The sequence below is a fragment of the Pan paniscus genome, chromosome 3, assembly GCF_029289425.2.
Source record: "Pan paniscus chromosome 3, NHGRI_mPanPan1-v2.0_pri, whole genome shotgun sequence".
Lineage (NCBI taxonomy): Eukaryota > Metazoa > Chordata > Mammalia > Primates > Hominidae > Pan > Pan paniscus.
In genome coordinates, this window is record NC_073252.2 from 171,176,994 (window position 1) to 171,189,471 (window position 12,478).

At 39.3% G+C, this 12,478-nt stretch overlaps 1 pseudogene; it reads right to left on the reverse strand.

Annotated features, from left to right (window-relative positions):
• Positions 1–2,703: 2,703 nt before the first annotated feature.
• Positions 2,704–9,601, reverse strand: LOC117980117 (large ribosomal subunit protein uL18-like; annotated as a pseudogene).
• Between the last annotated feature and the right edge of the window lie 2,877 nt (positions 9,602–12,478).

Genomic DNA, 12,478 nt, shown 5'->3' on the forward strand with positions numbered 1-12,478 from the left:
GTGACTGAGGAGACTGAGGTGGGAGGATCGCTTAAGCCCAGGAGTTGCAGGCTGTAGGGAGCTATGATTGCATCACTGCACTCCAGCCTGGGCAACAGAGTGGGACCCCGTCTCTTAAAAATAATAAAAATAAATTATTTTAATTGTAAAAGTTTGAAACCAAATTTCAAAGTCAAACCTAGAAAGCGTCTGGGGCTATCCCCTGGCTCCTGGGGCCCTCTCCTTTCGTGTGACGGCCTCTAGGACTAGCGTGCTTGGTTTGTTTTTGGAAGTCATTTCCTCAGAGTGATGGTTTCTGAGGAACCATCAGCTGCAAGAGTTCTGCTTTATACGAATATACACATAAGAAGAAAATAGAAATAGCCTAGAACTCTCCGGATTTCATCACATCATCACACACACACCCAAACACACACACACACACACACACACACACACACACACAGTCACATCATCACACACACCACAGACACACCCCACACACAATCACATCTTCACACACACCACACACACAATCACATCTTCACACACAACACAAACACAATCACATCATCACACACAACACACACACACAGACAGAGACACACACACAGACAGACACACACACACACACACACACACACACACACAGCCTTTGTCTTTTTACATTTAGTTGTTATCTAGCGCCACCTGGTGTTAAAACTAAACAGCACCTCTGGAGAAAAAACAAGAATCTACAGGCATGTTTTACCCCAAATTGAGGATCTTTAGCACTGGAAGGAACCTTAGAGATCATTTAGACAGATGCCTCATTTTATAGATTAGGAATGTATGCAGATTTAGAAACAGAATTGAATCCATAGTTCTTGAATTCTAGACTCCTCAATTTTCCAGCATGCCCCAGTTGCCCCCTAAGCCTCCAAAGGAATTGGGCTAGAGGGATGCCACCTTTGGAAAAAGACAAAAAAAGAATACTAGCATTTACTGATCCTTTATTATAAGCCAGTTATTGTGCTAAATGCATTTACAGACATGACCTCATGATCTCATTTCTTCTTCATAACTAGTCTCCCTCCCTCCCTCCCTCCTTCCTTCCTTCCCTCCTTCCTTCCTTCCTCCCTTCCTTCATTCCTTCTTTTTTTTCAGAGAGGAGGTCTTGCTCTGTCATCCAGGCTGGAGTGCTGTGGTGTGATCAGAGCTCACTGCAGCCTTGAACTCCTGGGCTCAAGCGATCCTCCCACCACCTCAGCCCCACAAGTAGCTGGCACTACAGGTGTGAGCCACTGCAGTAGGGTGATCTTATTCTTGTTCCGCAGATGAACAAAGTAAAATTCAGAGACCTGCAACACACCTTGGACCTGCAAGTAATTTTATGTCTGTGTTTCTATAAGGACCTGTTCATTCCAGTTGTCTCAGTGGTCAGTGTGGATTGCCACATGAATAATTTGGTGGTGGCTTAAAAAACAAATATTTACTTCTTGCTCATGTTTCATGAGAAATGCAGGTTGACTGTGGGTCAGCTATAACTCTGATGGGCTCAGCTTGGCTGGATGAATAATTTGGTGGTGGCAATTGGCATAGATCCCAAAAAATAAAAGATAATGAGGAGCTCAGTAAGGTCATATTGTATTATTTGTTCACAATTATTCATTCCTTCCTTGCCTTTTCCATACTTCTGTGCAGGCAGAATACATTGCCCTCCCTGCATTGACCTTGGACTTGGCCACTTTCTTTGGTTAATAAAATGTGTGTGAACTTGATATTTGCTGCCTGAGCAGAAGCTTTCAGTGGTGTGGTTTGGTGAGACCTGCTTCAGCCTTGACCTCCCCCGTGAGAACAGCACACCTTAGAGAGTTGCTCTTCCTTCAGTCCTGGCTCCTGGAAGGAGACGATAATTGTGGCTGAGCCAAATCCAGCAAAGCTGAGCCCATCAGAGTCACAGCTGACCCACAGTCAACCTGCAGCCCTCATGAAACATGAGCAAGAAATAAATAGTTTTTAAAACCATTGAGAATTTGGTGTTGTTTGTTGCTGCACCAAAAGCTGACCAGTACGGAGTTTGAACACGAGTCTGGTTGACTCCAAAACCATTTTAGAAACTCTCTGTGAAAATGGACACTACTTCCAGGATGATGTCTAATATGGTTTGGCTCTGTATCCCCACCCAAATCTCATGTCAAATTGTAATTCTCAGTGTTGCAGGAGGGGCCAGGTGGGAAGTGATTGGATCACCAGTGGGGCGGACTTCCCCTTTGCTGTTCTCGTGATAGTGAGTTCTCATGAGATCTGTTTGTTTAAAAGTGTGTAACAATTCCCCCTTCACTCTCTTTCTTCTTCTCTGGCCATATAAGACACGCCTGCTTCCCCTTCCCCTTCTGCCATGGTTGTAAGTTTCCTGAGGCCTCCCAGTCATGCTTCCTGTATAGCCTGCAGAACTGTGACTCAATCAAACCTCTTTTCTTAATAAATTTCCCAGTCCTAGGTAGTTCCTTGTAGTGATTCGAGAACAGACTAATACAATGTCTAATTTAACTAATTTGAGAACCCACTAGTGTTAGTAGTGGCTGAGGCTCTCACCTACTTCAAGGCTTTGCTGAATTCCACTCTATCACTGACACTTATCCTGAGCACCTAATTTAATTCTGCAGTGTACTTCTCCAGCTCTACCTCTTCCGTCTTTTTTTTTCTGTTCATAAGTTTATTGTCTTTATCTGAAAAATCCTCATAGAAAATTGTTTGGTTTAGCTCTCGGCAGCCCGCTCCTGAGCTCTGAGGGAGCTTGCCTTCTCTTGAGCTACCCAATCTTTCTTCTGAGCAAGGGATATTTTGGGACAGTTCCACCTCTTCTTTTTAATTTCTTTCTTGGGCTTCTTTTCATAGACTGGATTCTCTCGTACAGCAGCATGAGCTTTCTTATACATCTCCTCCATCATGTCTGGAGTTACGCTGTTCTTTATGTATTGAGAGAACTGTTTTTTGTAAGCATTTTCATCTTCTTCTATTAAGTAGCGCAGGTCATCTGCAAACTTCTGGCCCATGATGTGCTTCCGCTGTACTTCTGCATTAAATTCCTTGTTTTCAGAATCATAACCAAGGATTCATTTGGTACTGTGAGGGATAGACAAACCAAGGAATCGTTTGCTACTGTGAGGGTTAGACAAACCTCCATCCACAGTTCCCTTCAGGGCACCAAACACTTTATTGCCAGTGGTAGTTCTGGCAAGGCCTGCAACCAAATAACAGGTAAAGGCACCTGGCTGACCATCAATGCTTTCCACATTGTATTCATTGCCAGTCACCTCCACTTGGCCTTCATAGATCTTGTCCATGCCTAACCTATTGAGAAGCCTGCGGGCCAGCAGCAGGCCAGTACAATACGCTGCAGCATAATTTGTCAGGCCGGCCTTCACACCATATTTTGTGCAGACTATCATAGCCCCCTCTATACGGGCATAAGCAACCTGACAAATGATATCTCTATCATCCTGTATTTGGGTGTGTTGTATTTATTTTTATACTGTATCACCAAGCATTTCTGAGCATAGTAATCAGTTTTACCCTTTCGTCATCTTCTAAATTTCACTTGGTATCTCTTAAACTAGGCCTTATTCTTAACAACTTTAACAAACCCCATCCTGCAGAACAGAGACCCACATCCGTGGCTCAACAGAGACCTGCAGGCCCGGCCCTAGTGGGGGAAAAGGGCCCTTTTCTGTACTTTTGATTCCCTTTACCTTGATCTACTTTTTTCTCTTTTTGAAAGCACCTATTGCCTTCTAAAATACTCTACAGTGAATTTACTTATAATGTTTATAGTTTAAATGTCTCCCTTGCTGAATTTTAAGAGGGAAAGGATCTTGTGTGTTTTGTTTACTGCAATCTTTTAAACAATGCTTGGCACATAGTAGGTGCTGAGAAATATATTTTTAATAAATGAAAACACTTCTGAAAGAATGGTAGCTGTTGTATTTTGGTAACATGACCAGTAGAGGTCATAGATGAGTTCTTTAATTATCTTGGAGCTACAACTACTGTGTCTGTTTATACAAGGATCTATTCATTCTAGATGTCTTGGTGATCAGTGTGGATTACCGCACGAACAATTTGGCGGTAGTGATTAGCGTCGATCATGAAAACTGAACATTAATGATGCCTCAGATTGGCTTCCCCTTCATATATGACCTAGTCTTGGGAGTCAAGCAGAAAAAAAAAAAAAGAAAAGCAAATAGAAAACAGGATGCAAGTTAGGGCAGAAAGTGTTGGCTTCAAGGCTATGTCTGTCTCTATAAATTGCTTGTAAATGAAAGTTAAATTTAAATAACTAGAGAAGATAGTAGAATGCTTATTGTCAATTGCAAGCTATTTGTCTAGATTAATAATACCACCTCCCCAAAGTCTGTGTGAGTGTGTGAGGTGGGGCAGGGGAGGAGGATATACTGATAAAGCCTATTAATACCGGGACACTTGACTGGCTTTTTCGTCTTCCCTTTTACCACAAAAAAACAGCAGACCGCAAATCATAAGCCATGATTCTGCCTGAGTGTGGTTTATTCTCTCTGGCTTGATAGCTCGTGCCTAAATGTCATGGTATGTAACCACAGATATGGAGGTATAAAGGAATGATGACTTTGGATCAGAAGTGAATACTTTTCTTTTGATTGCATATGGATTTTGATAGATTGATTAGTTCAAGGATAAACATTTGAGAAGGAAGAAAATGTACTTTATTGATTGCCCCCCACACATCAGGCACTGTGATAGCTACTTTTCCATGTTATCTCACTCCTTGAAGTGAACAATGTCAAAGATAGCATCTAGAACTTAGTAGAAGCTCAATAAATTGTCGAATGAGTCAGTGAACAGTAAATGACTCTTAGGAAGAAGCATCTGTTTCTCTGTTTTGGTTTAGTTTGTTGGGGGGGGGTTGATTTGTTGCATTTTTTTATGTTTATGTTCAGTGTTTTATATTCATTACAGGCATCCATCTCCTGGGTCTGAAAAGTAAATAGAATGTGGTCCCTGTCATAAGACACTGAAAGGTGGACCTGGATGGAGAGCTAGGACGAGGGGATGTTAATTCTGGTCCTGTTCTGAAAATTAGCCATTCCCTTTGATTAAATATGATAAATCATTACATAATTCCTACCTTTTCTACTTCACAACATGTCGTAAGATGCCATATTTGAAAGGTTATTGAGTTTTTAAATGGGAAAGTTAGTCAATAAATGGGAATTTAATGAAAAGTTTTCTGTGAGGCCTATTGTGGAAGAAGTAAGACTAAATCACAAACTCAAGCATGTATCACACATTGCTGGCCTTGTATAAATGCATGGATGAACAAAACAGAACAATGATTTCAATATCGCACACTACTTGCTCGATGCCACCTTAATGGAGGATGTGGATTTCCAGACTGAAGAACTCCATTGTGTTGGAATATTAGAGATAATGTTTTTTTTGAGCTTGGGGTTGGTAAAGGGCCAGAGACCTTAGTTCTTACACTATTCTGAGGATTGTCACCAGATAAATGCAGGGGTAGATTCTCTTACGGGATGATGTAGAAAGAGAATATGCCAGCTTTTCAAAAATATCTTTAGTATGGGGCAGGTAGGGTGGGAGGATGGGGAAGATCACTGCTGGAAGACTTTCCTCTAAAAGATTATGGAAGTTCATTCTCACACTAACAGAAGTAAAATAGGATTTCTTTCTTCCTCTCCTTTTTGTTTTCTTCCTCGATAGCACTTAGAGCTTTAGTTGGCTGTCAGACACATAATATATAAATTGCAAGCATGATCATCACACAGAATGTAAAGATGCCAAGTGCGCATGAACAAATTAGAGGTTTCTTAGTCAAATCCAAGCAAATATGTACCTGATAATGGCTTTGGCTGAAACATATTTTTATATTTTATAGCATGTTCACATTTGCCAGTGGTTAGCAAAGATTAAGCTTGCCAAACTTTAATGTGGTACAAATGCCATGTTCAAGGCAAAGTAAGTGGACTGTTACAGGATCTGGCAAATCAAAAACATTATCAACAGCTGTGGTTTCCAAAGGTTTTGTGAGACTGGAATAATAAAGTTGTGTGCATTTTAAGTGGTTATTAATTTTCCCATTGTTTTTTAAAAATATAACTTATGATCATGAGTAGCTTCACATGGTATTATAGTTATAATCAACTTTTGATTAGATGTGATAATGGCCAGAAGGCAAAAATTAATTAGGTCCCTAATTATTTAATTAAGGATTTATAGAGTGACTTCTATATTCAGGGTCATATATTTGTTACTAATTGTAGCCACTCACTTCACATCCCTTCCCATCCTTACTTTTGCCAGAATTGTAATAAGTGTTCATTTGAATTTCACCTATTTCCATTGATCATTACTAGCGGACACATCTTTAGATGTGAAAAAGTCAAAAGGAAGGATAATGAAGAAAAACAGTGATTCTAAATTGTTAAACAAGAGACCTTTGTATAGTGGAATTTAGTATTATGATTCTATCTGATGTTAAAAACCATTTGAAAAGGGACAGGAGATTAACATTTTGTCTAATCTAGCAACTTGAATTGAAAAAGTTTTATCATGACTATGACCATATATGATACCAATCATTATCAGTATCTTGGCTTTTCATTTTATATTTTAATTGCTATAATTATAACGCTGGACAATTAAAAATTACCTTTTCAATAAAGCTGGAAACAAAAGGAAAAAATTGTCTATCAGAGATGATCTAAATTCACATTTTCTCTGTAGAGTCTTGGAATTTACTGTTTTATAAAAAGCAGTCTCCAAGGATTATGTTTTCTCTTTGGATGGGCATTGGTTTCAGCTAACCTCAAGGATACTTCGGTGATTCACGATTCACCTGGTTTTCTCCATAAAATAATTGGGAAGAAACTGCTATGAACCTCATGACATTAAATTGGTTAAGAAAAAAATCTTAACTATTAATATACTAAGTGTACATTTTCTTAAAAAAGTGACTTTGTTAGTTTCAAATATTTTTAATAACACACTTAATGCTTATAGAGTTGATTTGTCACCAATAGTGTTGCTTAGTAAATGTCTTTTGAAGATGTTTTTAATGCAAAAATAAGGCTTCATCTAAGATACACAAATCTAAGTTCATACATGGACTAACTCTTCAAGTCATTATTGTTTTTCTAGAGGCCAAAAAACTTAGTTGGACCTATAGATATTTTTATTGAAATGAAACAGTGTTACCAAGAAAAATTGCTTTACCATTTCAGTACTTTATCCAGTCTTCCCTAATCAGTTTAGCACATTCACTTGCATGGTTGATAAAGACAGCATTTGCTAAAAAAAGTTAAAATGAAGGTAATCTGGAGAAATTATTCTAAATTTGAAATTTATTTAAAACTATTAATAATAAGAAAACCTTATATTTGTATCCTTATTGTGAATACAATACTTTCATATACTATAATTCTCTTTTTTTGGTCTTTTATCTCTTTTATTTTTAATTTTTTTTTATTTTTTCCTTATAGCATTTTGTTGTGACTGTAATACCTCTGATGGAACCTGTCTTAGTCCATTTTCTGGTGCTACAACAGAGTATTACAGACTGGGTAGTTTATAAAGAAAAGATGTTTATTTGGCTTATGGTTCTGGAGTCAGGGAAGTCCAAAGGCATAGTACTAGTGTCTGCTCAGCCATTGATGAGGGCCTCCTTGTCGTGTCATCCCATGGCAGAAAGCAGAAAGGCAAGTGACAAATGCAAGAGAAAGAGAAAGAATAGAAAATACTTACCCTTTCATCAGGAGCACACTCCCATTATAACTAACCCACTCCCCCAACAACAGCATAAATTTATTCATGAAGGCAGAGCCTTCAGGACCTAATTGTCTCTTAAAGGTCCCACTTGTCAATACTCTTATAATGGCAATTAAATTTCAACATGATTTTGGAGGGGACAGTCAAACCATATCAGAACCTTAATATACAGCTCATATTGAGGGAAGTTTTTAGGGAAAAACTTGAGCAGACCACAAAAACTTCAGATACATAAGGACAACATAAATGGCTTATTTAGCCATGCTCTGTGGTGCTTCATACTATTAGCATTTAGCTATTTGGTTTACTCTAATTTCTTAACAAAATAGAAATTGTATTTATTCTCAAAATGGCAAAACTATGATATAAAAATTTACAAGGCAACAATTCAGCCTGTTACAAATAATTAATACCATTGTGTGTCAACATGTCACTTAGAAATAAAAAATATTATTAGCTGTTTCTTCTAACCCACAGTAGCCTTATTAAAAGCAGATGATATAAACCTTGGATACATGAGGCCAGGATGCATTTGACTGGCGCAGATCATTGCTCTAAAGAGCAACTGATGCAGGACTACCTTCTGGACCATACTATATGCAAGGCCATTTTCTACTATACTGTGCTTAAGAAATGTATGAAGCTAGGCTGGGCGCGGTGGCTCACGCTTGTACCCAGAACTTTGGGAGGCCAAGGTTGGTGGATCTCCTGAGGTCAGGAGTTAGAGATCAGCCTGGCCAACATGGTGAAACTCCGTCTCTACTAAAAATACAAGAATTAGCTGGGCATAGTGGCATGGGCCTGTAATCCCAGCTACTTGGGAGGCTGAGACAGGATAATTGCTTGAACCCGGGGGACAGAGGTTGTGGCAAGCCGAGATCGCACCAGCTTGGGTGACAGAGTGAGACTCCATCTTAAAATAAAATAAAATAAATAAAATAAAAAAAATAAAATAAAACAAAATAAATGTGTGAAGCCCATATCATGTTGAATGACTTTGTAAACCCAAGCACAATAAGATGCTATGTAGAAATTGTCAGTCATCATTTATTTCTGCCAACTTTCCAAGTTTCTATGCCAATCATTGGGAAAAAGATTACATATACACTTTATGACTTCTTAGCTGACAGGAATATGCTGGTGTGGAAATACTTTCATGGTTCTGTAACATCATTGGAAAAATTTAAGGCTGAGTAATCCATAAGTAAAAGTGCATTTTCACAGGGCAAAAAAGGCAGAGTTACCAGTAAGTTGTCAATTTCATGACCACCGTTTTGCCTTTTTAATTTGGTTTTAGGACATTCTTTTCATTTTCCAAAAGACTTCACATTACTAATTAGGAGGATTTTGCCATAAACTGAGAAGGCAAAGCTGTTCAAAAAGATCACTGTATGCTTTTCTTGAGTTTGAGTCAACAGCAAGGAATTTTCTGGTCCTTTTAATTGGTAGCTGGCTTTCCAGTAGTTTTCCAATGCAGTAAACCTAATTCACCCCACTTATTTTAAAAGATATCCACTCTGTGTCTCTCACACATATACTGGATCTCTTCCTGTGTTCCCTAGGGGGCAGGTATGATGGACTACTCTATTTCCAGACCTATAGTTCTTTGTGCTGTTAGAGCTCTGTATTCTTTTAGTCCACTGGCCCAGGGCCCAATGAGACTCTCTGATCAGCATGAGGGCTGGATTCTGAACATTCGTTCCTGACACCAGAATGCCTCATCAATCTTTTATCCAATAGGAGCCTTGCCAGTGCCAATTCACTCATGGAAAAATATTAGCTCATTTCTTCTATTCTTGTCTACTGCATTCTTCTCCCTCCCCTGCTCCCATATCTCCAGGGACCTAAGAGGGTGTTCCACTGATTGCTATAATGATAGTAATAGGCAATATTTATTGAGCATTACAATGGGCCAGACAATCCAGGAACTCCACACATTGAGCAAGAATGCTTCCTTAGGCCTAGCTGTCAACACTCCCACTGCCACTTCTATGCCATCATGCCCATGCCATGGGGGGCTGAGGCCCCAAGCTAACAGTTCTCCTGGGGTAAGTTTGCCAGATTTCACAAATATAAATATAGGAAGTCCAGTTACATTTGAATTTCAGAGAAACAGTGGAAAAAATGTATGTCCCAAATATTGAATGGGACATACTTATAATACAAATTATTTATGTTTACTTGAAATTCAAATTTAACTGGGCTTCCTGTTGTTTACCTTGCAGCCCTGTTTGGTACTGTCTGTACTACATCTGTAGAAGTCAGCCACAAACCCCAATGTGCCCAGGTTTCTCCTCATTCATCCGGATGTTTGAGGTTGGGTCCCAGGAAATGAAGCAGAGAAAAAAAAACACTGGTGTCTGATTTCCTCTTCTCCTCCCCTCCCCGACTTCTTGTACTTTCAACTCCATCCACCACATATCTGCGTCCCTACTCCAGGTGTAAGTAGATGCCCAGTATACATAAAGTCTGTGATCTAGTCAGCCAGTCCTATTTATTTTTATTTTATTGAGACAGGGTCTTTCTCTGTTGCCCAGGCTGGAGTGCAGTGGCACGATCATGGCTCAATGCAGCCTCAACTCCCTAGGCTCAAGCAATCCTCCCATCTCAGCCTCTCTAGTAGCTGGAAGTACATGTGGGCTCCTCCACACCCAGCTAACTTTTAAAAAATTAGTACTTGTGGAGACAAGTTCTCACTGTGTTTCCCATGCTGGTCTTGAACTCCTGGGCTCAAGCAGTCCTTCTGCCTTGGCCTCCTAAAGTGCTGGGATTACAGATGTGAGGCACCTTACCTGGCATCAAGAATTATTTTCTTGCTGTTGATTTGGAAAGCTTATTTGGATGCCAGAAACTAAATATTAACTCTTTAAATAACTTTGCATTCCTGTTGCTTTACTTTGATCTCTCCCTGGTACCCTTGCAGATCAATGGCTCTCTGGCTAATAAGATACCAAGAAATGCAAAAGAGAAATGCATACTGATGTATTTGTGAGGAGGAGGATTTTGCAAATTAAATTATATGCATGTTTTAGCATTGTCTGTCTTCCCCTTTTTTACCACCCTAATCTAGAATTTAATCTTCGTGAGCATATAGACCCTAACCTGGGAATGCTAAAACACGGCCAGGCACTGCCTAGTAAAAATGTGTTGAGTGACTTTTCCAGTGAGGAAAATGAGACTTAGGAGGTTAGTTTGCCCCATTTGCACCCCAGAGCTGGGCTTCACATGTTGATCTGACTAATTTGTGAGCCCTGGCACATCACTGGTATGTATTTCTGCCTATCTGTTGTCTAGCAGTTCATACAGTTTGTGTGTGGTATGTTTTTCCTCTTGAAGTTTGGTTTCAATGTGGAAAAAGCAAAAACAAGAAATGCATTTCTTCTTTAGCTCAACAAAAGGGATTTTTCAACACTAGCAACAAAAGGTAAAGGAAAAACTGAAGAAAAACAAAAAGAATCTCAAAAGCATAGAACCATCATGTTTATAAAATACTGCTTTCTAATTATACAATGACCAAAGATCTTTTTATTCTGCATCTTGTCTGAGAGTCCAATGCGAATGCCGTGATCTTGAGATAATAATTTCTTGCATAGGGCCACACATAGCCTATGGGAAGAGGCACCTTTTGCTGGTCAGACATGGTGCAGCTCCATGGCACACAGCCTGGTAGGAGGAGCGCAGACTGAATCTTAGCTGCACTTGCTGCTCTGGCCAGGCACCCTCATGGACTGGACAGCCCACACCTCTATAAGTAATGGCCTTTTCTTGGCATATCTGGCCCTCCTTCTCTGAGGTAGTGGGAGTTAGGACTCTAACATATGTTTTTGCTGGGGACACAATTAAACTTATAGCAGGTTGCTAAAAGAGTTAAGTATGGTAACTTATATGAAGCACCAAACAGAAATCCTGGAATATAAGAACTACTTAATACTTAGCAGATATTAGAGTTATTAATGATTTGTCCTCTGCTCTTTTGGAATGGTTACTTTGGGATTAAGTGGACATATGTATAGACGACCTATGCATATGTATAAATAAAAGTGTGTAAATATCAGAAAATGTTAGACACAAGAATCAATATTGAAGATCAAAGAAAGACTTTATGCATATGTTTGGGGTGGAGGGGTGGAACAGAGCAGGGATACAGGATAGATGGTGAATACATGTGATAGAATGTGTCCAGATTGACTGATTTTGGGTTAACACTCCATTTAACTTCACTTTGGAAACAGGTCAAAGGGAGACAGAAAGGGAATCACACTTTACCCCTTAACAATACAATTCATGTCAGAAATAGTCAGAACTTTTTTCTTTGATTTTGATGACAGAAAAACTCAAACTATAATTATTCAACAAACAGCATTGCTGGGGAAACGTTTACTGGAGTAACCGTTTGAAGCCTCTGTGCGGTTTAAAATGGTACACTTTCTGTGGCACCTTAGGCTTCCATGTGTTATTTGAAGAGAAATTCTCACTGTTAATGTAACCAGAAAGAAGAAAATTATATTTGTTAGGTCATGAAGAGAGACATATTATTTGATCTTGAACTCTCCCCTTCAGGACATCCTTCATGGAGGCTGTACACCTAAGACAATGAAATGGAATGCATGAAAAAGAGGGGAGCCTTCAATAACAGGAGGGTTGTTTGTAAGAATCTGATCTCCATTAAGAATAGGGCCAGAGGAAATACATTTGA